The sequence below is a fragment of the Amphiura filiformis genome, chromosome 2, assembly GCF_039555335.1.
Source record: "Amphiura filiformis chromosome 2, Afil_fr2py, whole genome shotgun sequence".
NCBI lineage: Eukaryota > Metazoa > Echinodermata > Ophiuroidea > Amphilepidida > Amphiuridae > Amphiura > Amphiura filiformis.
In genome coordinates, this window is record NC_092629.1 from 64,388,136 (window position 1) to 64,402,037 (window position 13,902).

The 13,902-nt window shown below is 36.9% G+C and overlaps 1 long non-coding RNA gene across 1 annotated transcript; it reads right to left on the reverse strand.

Annotated features, from left to right (window-relative positions):
• Positions 1-247: 247 nt before the first annotated feature.
• LOC140146532 (uncharacterized) lies at positions 248-8,378 on the reverse strand. The gene is made up of 3 exons (XR_011858256.1): positions 8,297-8,378; positions 4,615-4,785; positions 248-1,902 (listed from the first exon to the last, which is right to left on the reverse strand). It is a non-coding gene; the product is annotated as an uncharacterized lncRNA (long non-coding RNA).
• Between the last annotated feature and the right edge of the window lie 5,524 nt (positions 8,379-13,902).

Consider the following 13,902-nt stretch of genomic DNA (forward strand, 5'->3'; position numbering starts at 1 on the left):
TTTTTATCGCAAAATCAGTGTAAATACCCATAATTAGAGCTGTTTTAGCGTATACAATAATGCTTGGAAAAAGGAGGAGGCCTCTTAGTTTTTATTTGTTGTTCTGAGAGATAGGCCCCCTCTAACTATCACAAAACCTTTAGACTATAGAAAGCATCTCTACTTCCTAGACATATTTTTTGAAAAGTTGTAACTGAATTTCAAAAAATAAAAATATAATTGAAGAAACCTCAAAAAGGAAGCGGGAGGGACGTGAAACATGTTTATTTTTTTTATTTGGCCTTAGTGGTTATGAAACAAAGGTGAGGGGTCATGAATATGTCAGTGAGCAGAGTCGATTTTTATGAACCCCTTCCATCGTGGGCTGAAAATTTTGTGACCCCCTATCTTTGGCGGAATATTTTGATGACCGCCCTTTTGTACGCATACCAGAGACAAATTTCCAAAAAAGTTAAGAAATGTGTGTTTGATGGAAAGGTGTGCACAGTACAGAAACATTATTTTGTCATTGTAACTAAAGATTGTAAAATTTGTGATGGAAAGTGTAAATGTGCTCGTAGGGCACCCACATTTTTTTAAAGTCACACGCCCTTTCACTCGTTTTCAGAGAAGAACGGCAGCCCTTGCTCAGATTGACGCGAATGCCCTGTTATTCTGTTAATGAGCGACATATACAAGGAGCTTTGTTTGTGCAGACCAATGTCTAAGGCGCGTAATCGGCCAATCAAATTATCACGTCTGTAGTTATGTTTGTCAGACGATTGAATCAGCCAATCAGAACCAGTGCCGTAACTACCGGGGGCAGAGGGGGGCAACGTGCCCCGGGCGCTACCCTTAAGGGGGCACCAAATTGACCAATTCAGCATCGATTCCGCGCCCCTCCAAGCGATGAAAGTCAAAATTTTCAGCACAAAATCTATTGAAAGAACATTTTAAGACCGATATTCAACTTCTAGTAACCAAAATTAATTAGTGGTAGGCCTTATTTGTCCAAAATTTTGCGCGTCCCGCGCGCAAATGTTTAAAAAATTTCCCACGTCTAAGATATTCTGGGGGGTGTAGGGGCGCAAATTTTTTTTCTTGCCCCCAGGCGCTACCAAACCTAGTTACGCCACTGATCAGAACCCTACTACCGTGTTTACACTGTGCCCACTCTCAAAATGTAAACAAGTGCCATTCTTCTTTGAAGGAAACTGTAGTAATTATAACCTCCTTTTTGGTGTAAAAAATTATGACCCTCACTATTTTTGGTATACAATTTGTATGACCCCTAGTATATTCATGACCCCATTCTGAAGAAAATGACAGCCCCCTAAATGCACAAAAAATTGTCTTTTATGCAAAGGTCATTCAGCACTTTTGAGCCAACCTGAAGCATTCATCCTTGTTCACCTTAACTGATATTGGAGGTCAAGCTTCACCTCGATCAGCTTACTTTTTGCTCACAAATTTGAAGTCAACTTTCACTATATAAAGTGTTCTGTTGGGCCAAGCTTCACCATGCATCCAAAAGGATTTTCATTGTCTCACCATTTATGCGTTCAATTTGTCACCATGCATCGGTTCACGATAATAATGCCTGAAAGCGAAAGCCAAGTTTAACCTTAATCATACGAATGCTTTTATTAGTTCAAGCTTCACCCAGAAGTTCATTTTGATAAGTCTAAACTTAATCATCGTAAAGCGGTATCCAAGAAGAAGAAGAAAATAGTGAAGCTTGACGTGGCTTGAGGAGGGTACTGAGTTCCAAGATTCACAATGATGCCCACATTAATGTCTTCTGGATCTTCTTATTGTGGGATAGCAACCCCTGTAAACATGGTAAATGTATTCCTTATTTTTAAGATGCTCGCTTGGCTTCTGTAACAGTATCCACATCAAGTTGTGAAGCAAGTGTGTATGCTGTGGATAGAAAAAATACGATTATTATTGACATATCTCTGTTGAAATGTTCTCATTCCTAAAACACTATTACAATGTACCAAATCATTGTATATATTATCTTCAATTAATTGTCACCATAATTAGTTCCCTTCTCCTAATACACAAGAAATCAAGGGCTCAGGGACACAACATCTTAACTCAAAATTGCTAGTTTGAGTGCACTGTGTAAATACAAACCATGATGTAGATCTATATGATTTTGTGTACATTAAAATTTTCATATTAAAATCTCATTTTCATCACAACGATACTGTGGCGTATATTGGGGGTGCCACCAGTGTTCGAAATATGCCTCAAAAAGTTACAGGCCAGCCAGGCTTGACCTTTTAAAAAAGTTACCGGCCAGCCAACTAGATGCCAGTCAGAAAATTTCCGGCCAGGCCAAAAGTTACATGCCAATGGCCGACTGACCGGCCATATTTTGTATGTTGGGTGCCACCCCAGTCCCAACCTTTCCCTGGTTCTGGAGTAAGGTGCATCTCATGCCCCTCTTGTCAAGCAAATTTCTTGTCCCTAGTCTCAAAACATGCCATTGGTCAATATATTACTGCATACCAAATTTAAAATTATTCCAAAATCATAATAGGGGCCTCCGTGATGCTGAAATTGTTGGTCAATGACCATACCCTAATGTTAATGTTAGAAATTATTGCTGCCTTATGCATTTTAGTTCATGCAGTTAGGACTATTAATGAATAAAGATGTTAAAAAAGCATACTTGTCTCAAAATTAAACATAAGGGAGCTATCTACAAAGACCAAGTTTATGTAAACACAAATGGCTGCCTTGTGCTGTCTTTACTGTGTAATTGTGAAATTGCTAAAATATTCATAACTTTCCTATTTGTGCTATAAACTTTGACCTGTTAGGCAGATAATACTAAAGACTTGAGATCACACACTTGCATCTAGACCTTGCTCAATTTGATGAGACAACACACACAGGCCTGATGAGCTCGAGGGTAGCCTTGTTCAAGGCCTTCTAAGATTTCCTCCCTGCTTGAACTATTTTTGGGCTCATGAAGTCAGTGAGGGCCACAGATTACAGCTATTAATGACTGTGCGTATGCTGAAAAATTGAACTTGGGCTCAGTCTACGAACCGCCAAACAGCCTTGTCTCGCCATACGAGCTCGGAGGCACAACCCGAGTTTGATTGTTCAACTTAAAACACATGATTATAAGCAGCCACAGTCTGTGATGGTCATATCATGGACAGGATTAATTAATTATTTAACCTGGGGTGACCAATCAATGCACTGGCATTGTTCTCCCTTGGTTCCCAGGTGGAAATTGTTTGCCAAAATAGACCAAATTCTTAACTAATTCAATAAAATGCTGCAATTTTGGCCTCTGAGTGGTGGACTCCAATGCTAAAATTGGAGCCGAGTGATAGGCTCCAAAACCGATTGGTGGGCTCTACCGCCCACCACCGCCCACTGTAGCTACATCCCTGATCATGGACTTGCCAAGCCCAAAAGTTGTGATAGGATTCAAGTGCTGGTCATGAGGGAGGAAACTTAGAGGGCTAGCCAGAGGGCTGAGGTTCTTCAAATCTTGAGATTGGATATCTTCGATTGGCACTCGCAGGAAATCAGAGCTGGGTTTTACTCCATGCTCAACGCTCATTGATATTGAGGGCATTAATTTCATTGAGTGATGCTTTGGTACATGTATGCGTCAGAGTCTCAACATTCTGGGGGAAAGGAAATCAGGACCATATTGTTTATCTCTGGAATATGAAGTGTGATCCAAGGATCATGCACATTGCACAGCTAGATCAGCAAGGGCTGCAGATGGAGTCATTTCTGTAGACACTGATGAGGGTTTCCCAAATCCAGTTCCAATAAGGCATATATGTGTCATGATTATTTACGTCATTCTGCTTCATACTTTGCCTTTCATCTGGCCTAGCATCTACAATGCTCTAGAATTTTAAACTTCTGAGTTTGCTCACCACTACCTATCCACAACTTCACGATATAAACCACCTCTGCTGAGAACTCCCATCTGAAGATTTGAAGAACCTCAGCCTCCATTCTTTTAACATATTGGGTGCTGTGACTGCTGTCTCATCAAATTGAGCAAGGTCTATAAATGTGCAAATGTGCGATCACTCTTCTGTAGTAGTATCAGCCTAACAGGTCAAAGTTGGCACAAAAACAGTAACGTTATGTATTCACAATTACACAGTAAAGACAGCAAATGGCAGCCAATTTTGTTTACATAAACTTGGCCTTGTTATTTTTTGAGTAAGACTGTTATTTTGATCATCTTTTATTCATTGATAGTAGTAAGGACTAAGTTACTAGTACAGCAGTCATTTGTAATGTACACAATGCATGAATAAAATAGCTGCCTTATGCATATGGTATGGCTATTGACCCCCAAAACGACTTTGGAATAATTTTAAATTTGCAATGGGGACAAGAAATTTGTGTGACATGAGGTGATGGGGGGAACGAGATGTACCCTATTCTGGAGCCACTGATTTTGTTTCTAGATATTTGTGTAACTGCATTTCACAAAATGACCAAGTGATAATTTTGACAAGTTGGTACTTTCACAGCTTTGGGGCACATCCATTTTGTATCCTTGCCCTTGGTGCACAACCCCCTAGCTACACCAGGCAACATGAAAAGAAACATATATACGGGAATAGCTGTTCTTACCAACAATGGCTGGTGTGTGTCATTCATGGTCTTGTTTGATCACATCTAATCCTGTTCTGCCCCACTGTAAAAATCATCCATCAATCTTCTACATAGTTTTTCAAATGTCTTCTCCATATCCAGTGTACTTGGAAACACAAACACTGCCATGCCTGGAGTAAGCTCCACCATCTGGAAGTAGTAAAACAGTTCAGTATAATTATAACACTTACTGGCAAAGTTCATGGAGATTGAATGAATTGGCTCAAATTTATTTAGCTGTCAACGTCACACAAGTAGCCTACAGGTACTGTATTCACCATAATTAGTTCCCTTCTCCTAATAACCACCCTTAAAGAAACTTTTGAAAGACAGCTGTACAACTAAATTCATCAAATGTCTAAATAAAAGTATACCTCAGTTCTAAACAGTGGTGGCACTACTAGGGGCAGGGGGCATTTGCACATAAAAAATAATTTTATTAAAGAACATCCATGGATCACTTTGCAGGGTCTTAGGCAAGATTTGAAGGTTTGGGTGTGTAAATTGAAAAAACTGGGTGTGTAAATTTAAACATTTGTGTACAAAGTATAGGCCATGTGGGCAAAAACTGGACGTGTACAAATTTGGGTGTGTAACATTTGCTGGCTGCCTAAGCCCTACAACCAAAGAAATTAATGTTGGTACACTCGGGCATACTAAATGTAAATCGCCACCCCTCTCCCCCAGTTCAATGTTGATGAAAGCACTTTTTCCATTGGGCTCTCCAGTCTCCCCAACATTGATTGAGGGGAATGGGGAGGGAAGAGGAAAGGAGAAGGTATGTACTTCTCATCAAACATAGTTATACTAATTTCACTTAACTCTCAGAGCGGCAATGAAGAGTTCCAACATATTGTCAAGGTGTACCAACTATTAAATTCCTTGATTGTAGCTTCCAAGACTATTTGTGGTACTATTTGTGATTTATCCCTCAGAATGGATAAAATAAAAATAAAATAAAATGCCTTGATCAAACTTCATCCAGCAGGAATATCTCCAATATTCTACATTTCAATTTTTTATTTACGATTTAGCAAAGGAATATACTATAGATAATGCATGATGTATATATCGAATTTTTTATATGATGTATTTTATTGACACGAAATTTGATACAGGTAAAATATGCCCTTCCTGACTGCCATTCTGCCCTTTTTTATGTCCTCTACCAACAGCTAAAATAGTACAAAATATTGCACCAAATGGCGTCATTTGCACCTCAAATTTTTTTAAATCGATAGCTTCACAGGGGGGACACCCCTCTGGCTCCCCCACCCCAGGTGCTAAAGCAGCCATTGAGTGGCACTTTGCTGTTTTCTTTTATTTCATGTGGCACTTCAACATATTTGAGGAAGCCTAATCTACATGATACTTGTTGTGAACGCAGCGAGCAGGAAATTGGCAAAGTGTTTCCGTAACTGTTTTCCTTTATAAAGCCATTTTAGAGTGTTTTATTTAAAAGGCGCCCCCTTACTTGATAACTCTAGCTTCGAATTTCAAATTTTTTTTGCACACGATAGTTACGCATTCGATGCTAGAGTGCATTGCTAAAATGTTTTTCGGTGGGACAGCGGTGCAATCTTTTGTTATATTTATTCTGTTTAAATGTTGAAATTTGGATGAAAGTTATTTTGATGAGTCAACTACAGTACGGTATCTTTTGAGCAAGATTTGCCTATTTTGAACAGTCTAAAATTTTGCTAAAGTTTAATTTTAGCAACATTTTTGATGCGATTGTCTGTCGTGATCAGCTGTGTAATTTACTATTTTACTTCTGAACTTCCATTGCTTTACACGGTACGTGTCATGCTTCAGCGAATCCGACTAGATTTTGAATGCAATGGTCTCTAGAATGTAGGTATGCTAGGTGAATTCAAATTTGCCATCAAACTGCATCATTTTATATATCAAATTAAAGCCCTTGAGTAAACAAAGCCAAAACTGAAAACCTTTTTTTCATAGCACTTTCCGTAGCAAAGTTACATCTTGTCAAAGATTGACTTTCATCAAACAATGTCAAAAAGATTCAGCTAGCAAAATTCCCCAAAACGGCATTTCAGGGGTGTTTCTAGATCTTAGTCTCATTATGATAGCAGCTTTTTTTAATGGAACTGCTATCAAAATCCCTCTAAAATTCCATGTGCGAGTGACTTATCACCATAAAAAAATCATATATTTGGGTCAAGTGAAGTATAGAAAACATATTTATGTAGGTTTCTTTCTTCGGGCACAAGTTTTAAATTTCTATGTAAAAATGCATTGACATTGTCGGCGAATTTGGCTGACTAGCAAATGTGTTTGCCTGGCATACCTATAGAATGTGAAGCTATCGGTGAACAAATTCTTGGCTATCTCTTCTCGAGCAACTTGGAGCAAGGCACCCATGTGTGCCAAAAATCACTTGCTCCCCCCCTCGGCTCGGCTTGCCAAAAATTGCTTGCCCCACCCCTTTCGGCTCGATAAAAATTCTTGGCACCCCCATTTTACCGCCAGGAATTTTTATAGGGCATTAGGGGGGTGCTTATTTTGTACAATTTGTATAATTATTGCACAGCCCCTACGTCAGAAGTAGGTATAGTGCAATAGATAGAACAGTCCCCGGCATGCCCGGGAACAGCCCCGACCGAGAGAATGCTAAATATCTTTATCATGTTTACTTTAAGCTTACCCATGTTGTTACCCGGGCTAAGTTACTAAACACACGTCACACATATTTTTAACAAGCGGTTAAAGACAGCATTGCGTCCTATTGTTATTGAATTGGATTATAGAGGATTATATGACTACCACAACATTTTCTGTCAAGTCCAAACAGCTAATTTAAATCTTATTGATGTGTAATATTGATAGTGATAGGAATCAATAACTATACAGGCATACTTTGGGTATGTTGACATGAAGAATTTAACATGAGTTTGTTTTTTAAATAGGTCTATTATTTAGATAGAAAAGAAAAAAATGAATGAGTGAAATAATTAAATAAACAAATAAATAGATAAATAAATATAAGTAACCTCCCCTCACAAGTGAATAAGTAATGATACCTAAAATAAAAGAAATAAATTAAATATATAGGCCTATATTATTTTAATTAATATATTTTATCAATATTAAAATAACACCATTGAACATGTTGAAATGAAAAGATCTAAATTACAAATTAAAAATGAGCAAGTGAAATAATAAACAAACAGTAAAATAAATTTAAATAAAATCTATCTATTTTTTTACTATTATAAGAATAATAAATAAATTTAAAATAACAAATAAATAGATGAATAAATATTAAAATAACAAGTAGAGTTGCACCCAATTCGGTATTTATCATTCCTTAATCAGTATTATAAACATATACGGTACATATAACAAAGTAATAGGCCTAAAATTTAAAAAAAAAGTAATACTATACTACTCTATGTAACTCTATAGTTTTACTTGAAAAATAAATAAATAAAATTCTAGTATTAGCTGTGTGTGTAGGTATGTCACTGGCCGCAATGCTGCCTATGTGTAAAGTTGTAATTATTGATTATAACGGTGCTGCTGTTGCTTGAACTTTAGCAATCATTTTACTTCAGATAATCCTCTATAATCCAATGTAATAATAATAGGACGCAATGCTGTCTTTAACCGCTTGTTATTTTTAGACTGAAGTACTTACTTAATATAGGTGATAGCTGCTAACGACGCCTCTTTCTTTCTCCAGGCATGCCAGGATATCAGTAAAAGTAATATTAGTGGATAAAAAATTCACTAGAAAGAATAAGATGACTGGAATTCTTCTTCGCATGTGTGTACATATATATACCAATCCAGCTGATCAGCTGATTCGTTGATTAGTCTCCCACCAGTCGTAAACCAAACTGGTTACGGCATGTATAGCAAGTCAACGCTGCCATAAATCGTTTTAAATTGAAAGAGATGAAATTCCCTCAAATTCGCATTTTGAAAAGGAAATTTTTAACTTTATCTGGCTGACCTGATAGCTTATGATTTTCTTAAACAAAATATGGCAAAAAAAATTTTTTGGAAAATTTTATTGAGGGGTCTTGGACCACGCCCATTCCACCTCCCTTAATCCACTAGAACATTTGTGGGATACTCTTAAGAGGAAAGCTAACAGGGCAATAAAGCCTGACACCACCTTAGAAGGCCTTCGGCGCATCCTGCTCAGAAAATGGCGAGACATTGACCAAGGAAAGATAAGACATCTTGTTCAGAGCATGCGACGACGAATCCAGGCAGTGATAGACAGTGATGGTGGGCACACCACGTATTGATATGTCAACAGAGAGTGTTCATGAGATAAGTCAGAGATAAAGTAAGGGGTAGCAAGTATTGAAGTTGGAAGTCGAAGGAGTAAAATAAAGCAAAGTTCATGGTTAAGTATAGGCACATCGATGTCCTTTGTCTTGATTTGTGTGTGTGGGTGTGTGTGTGTGTACACGACGAACGCACTTGGCTTGAATAGGAGCTAAGTGCAACTTTCAAAATCCGACTTGAAGCCACTCAAGCACCCATAACTCGACCAAATGATATCGTAGAGCAACAAAAGAGGTATCAAAATGCGCAAGAGAAAGCTTCGCTTCGCTTTATATACATTAAATAAGTTTTTACTATGTATTTCAGTTCCCGATATATCTGACCATCTATAATCGTTTCGATACTTTCTGGGTTGAGTTTACATCAACATTTCTAGAAGTACGTTTATACCATTTCAATCATAATAATTTTAAACAAAGATAAGGCGACGAAAAGAGAAACCCTGTTGTACGGGCCCGACCGGCATAAATTTGGCAAGAAATAAGAAACCCCGACAGACCCTACCTGAATGGCCCGTCCACTCAGAGAGCATTTTCTTTCTTTTTTTCGTCGCCCAAACACAATTAAAACGACAACATTTATGGTCGACTATTGTAGGGGTTTGAAAATTACCCACATTATGTGACAGTAACAATCAATTTGATTTACTATTTTCATCATTTGCTACGAATGATATTTTATTTTACATCATTTTCTTCAAATATATTCTATATGCCAATCAGACAGTCAGATGTATAAGGAACTCGTAGAATGTAGCTCAGGGATTAATAAATGGGTCTCTAAATGACGCATGTCATGTGGCAGTAACAATCGTGTTGATTCAAGAGAATTCACGATAGCACTTGACAACGAAGGGAGGAGTGCTCGGATGTTTTCAATTTATCATTTTAACGATGTGTTGTTCTCCATCCTTATGCTTTAATATTCGCTAAGACAGTAGTTAGGACGTTCAAAATGAAGCGTTGTCAAGTATGACGTCGCGTTACCTAATTTTATAGGAATTACATTTGCTTGTCCTCATCCGACCTACCGTCTCGGCAGTCCCGACCTTAGAAGATATAAAAGAAATGTTGTAGGATACCATTTCATCATACTTGGCTGAGGGATTGGATATGTTGTATCATTCTCATCGCCCACACAAGTTAAACACACTGAACTTAGAAATGTTAAGTCGGCCAGACATGCACATGTCAAATTATACTTGAATTGGTATTTGGAAAAAATATAAGAAAACAAAAATTTTCCCGACCGACCGACCGACCCAGCTTCTGAAAGTGATCTATGGACAAGCAAACATTATTCATTTTCTTTGGCCTAATGGAAAGTTTACAAATTTAAATTCTTGTACCAACACTTCTATGTTTTTTACAGAATGTGTTTTGTCAAGTAAATTTTAAGAACCAAGTGATAATTCTGGTTTTTGATGGGTTTCGAGCGGTTAACCTCGAGATGACTACTTGTCTAAAGGCACCGACTTTCATGTTCTTACGTCACACGTACGGAATATCAGCCTGTCAAATAAACTGTAGAAATAAAACAGTCAAATAAAAAGTAGAATTAAGTCAAACTCTAATATGGACGAACTGATTTGTAGCTCGAGCGCTATTACAAACCTACGTATCCGCCTAATCTCTGATACACATTACTAACAAAAACACAGTTAGGTTTACAATTTACATCCCTTTTGAAAATAAAATATATAAAAAAATCAAAAAGAAGATTTTCTTAAGGGATACCAATATTATTGTCTACCCAAATGTGTTTTTGTTAAAAAGTATAAATAAAAAATATATAATAAGACTACATGGTTTCCCAACTAAAATTACCGTGTTACCAAATAAATTTGAACATAAGTCAAAAAGTCATAAGTCGCATGTGTCAATTTATCTAATTCCAAGCTTGACAGGAAGATCATTCAAGTACAACACAATGCACACTAGTGGTTCACTTTTCGTTCTTTTTGAACGTTCTGCTATAACATTTAATTTTGTTTTGTTCAAATTTAAAAATCGCACGATATTGAACATTAAAGCTTGCATGTAAGATGGTGCTTGGTACGTGTATCTTTTTTCTTTAAAGTTGATATAATTATTGTATTAAGACTTATGACATACAGAATTCCGGCTGGCTTTCTCACACAAATTAACGTTTTTGGAACATTTCCAAGAAATGGTAATGTAAAGATTTAAAACTTCAACTTGACGTTGCATGGTATCAAAACTCAGACAAAAAGCTAGTTAGGGTTATAGTTTGTAACGACTATTATTATTGGGTTTTCATACTGTACTCCAAATTATGATGTTATAATTACCGGATACTTCAATAATTCCAAGGAAAAATCAAACAGTGTACAAAATATTTAACTGGCCATAAGTAGCTCAGATTTTGAGCGTTAATATTAGTCCAAAAAATATGAAAACCATGAACTACCCTATCTGAGCATCTCTAGATAGGACTTGCAGCGGTCACTAAATATTTCGCCGTAAGAGGGGAGGGGCAGTCTCAGGACATGTGGTGATCAGAGGGTTTGTGCATGATTTGTAGCCTCACTAATATGTCATATCATGAGGGCTCTGAATAAGAGCTAGTCATAAGTGTGGGTTTTTTTAATGTGTTGTTGCATTGTAATCACAAAATGCCAAATGAAATATCAAAATCAAGTCAAATTTACTGTCCATGTCATAGTTGATACACAAACATACAAGTCACTAGTTTATATATTACAATGTATAAAATTAATGTAGAATGACCAAATTAGAGTAAGTGTGTCGTTATTGTGACATGGGCCGTTCGAAATGGCAAAATAGAGACTTTGCGAAATGAAGTTTGAAAATTTACTTTAACTGGAACGGCAACTTCAGAAATATCGATTGGATTTCTTGCTCAAATTTACTCCAACACAATGTATGGTTGGTTACTGCAAAAATAGCGTCTTGTCGCTTAAACTCGGGACATGTGTATCAATGTACGTTCAAAAGAAGGGCACACGTAGAGCTTGTAACCGACTACATCGAAATGTCTCTCTTTTGTTTAGTCAAGTGGTTATTAGTCCCACTTCAAGACAAAATACTCTACCTTAAAGGAGTATTTCGTGATCCTAGCATCCTCTTTTTGTGACATTTTTCAGTACATATCCACGAAAAAAGCATATTCCCGAAATTTCAGTTGATTCCGATATTGCGTTTGCGAGTTATGCATGATTATGCGTATTACACTGCTCCATAGACAATACGTTGTAATTTCGTTCTGGTGCACCAGAACGAAATTCAAATTTCACGATATCTTTGCTAAACGAATTAATCTGCAAGAAATATTTTGTACATAAACATTATGTAGCCAGAGGTTTCCAGTGATATAAAAATCTCAACTTTTTTGAGAAAAGTGAGGGGATGAGGCTGTGGATCACGAAATGCCCTTTTAAGAGCTTCGTTTGAGTAAACATGAATGAACTCGCGATACCACTCAACATGGATTATGTTAATCTCCTTATCATATTATTTTGAAACTTGCTATACGTTTCAATTAAGGTTACACGAAGAAACGTATAAAAAACGTGTAAAAGACGTATAAAGTTGTTCTCTAAAACCGCGTTTTCTCAGCAATCAAATATCGCAGTGAGTCAAATGTTGGTACATGGGTGTATCTTTACAATATTTTTGTGTGTTTATACAATTTTTTAGAATCCGTTTGAAAATCCTTCGTTTAAATCATTTTACGCACCATGTGATCACAAGATCAAAAACACGTTCCACGCAGTTTTTTTCAAATGTTCGCTCCGTATAAAACCACGCCGAGTGATTGTTTTCTCCTTTTTTGTAGTGTACTACAAATCGCATCGACCAAAGAAATAATGTTGCTATGGGGAAGAACCAAATACAGTACCGATTAAATTTTATTAGCCCGTTTTTGGGAACGATTTTCGAGAATCTTGTACCACAAAACACTATTATGTTACATTATCGATATCTGGATTGTGGAATGTTAATTTTGATTTCTAACTGCCTACAATATTTCTCAAATGTCTGTCGCTTACTTTACCATTTGAATTTCACTCCAAATTTAAGATACTTTTGCAAAAAACAAGGTTTTACGCCATCGATACCTCCGACATTTACAGCGGTAATGAGCTTGTTTATCATAAGAGCCTGTTATACCCTATTCCATAATAGGCACATTCTCCGATAAAGTGTCCAAAAAGCCAAATCTGTGTCGCCCATAGTGTCAAGTCGTATTCAGACTTGTTTCGTCAGAAAGAAATGACTTTTATTAATATAACTAATACTTAGGAGTTGCTTTCTAAAATGTGTGGGGCTGGAGGTTGTAACATGCCTAGAAAGTATAAAACAATAAAGCTGATCATGCATGTCCATTGTTTTCCTCCATGTCGCCAGCCAGAGTATGTTCCGTATAATGTGTCCCTGTTCGTTAAACATGCGCGCATAATAATGGAATATAGGTACTTTTCATTAGTGGTATCATGCCCTAATTATAAAGTATAAAACATCACAACGCAAGTTATTAAATTTTTCCAACAGGTCTTTGAGACTATGTCGCCAAAATTGTTCACAGATACGTTACCATATTTCTAATGAATAACAATCTGTCAAAATAACTGGCTATATGAATGTTCCCATATGTTATGGATCAAGCAGGCTCTATAGTTATATTATATATGTGGTACATAACACAATGGTTTCAAAGTTTAAAAAAATCAGGTTAATTAATGGAAAAAAATCCTGACGTTACGTTCATGCGTTCACAGATACGTTACCTAAATTCTACTCCCCTCGGAAAAAACGCTGTGATAAATGGAGCCAAATACCATACCAGACTTTAGTACATTGGGTGATGACTGATCAAGTATGGGTATTAAGTCGGTAAGTTTTTACACTTGTACGATTAAGACAAAAGTGGGAAAGGGCTTCACAGATACGTTACCACTGA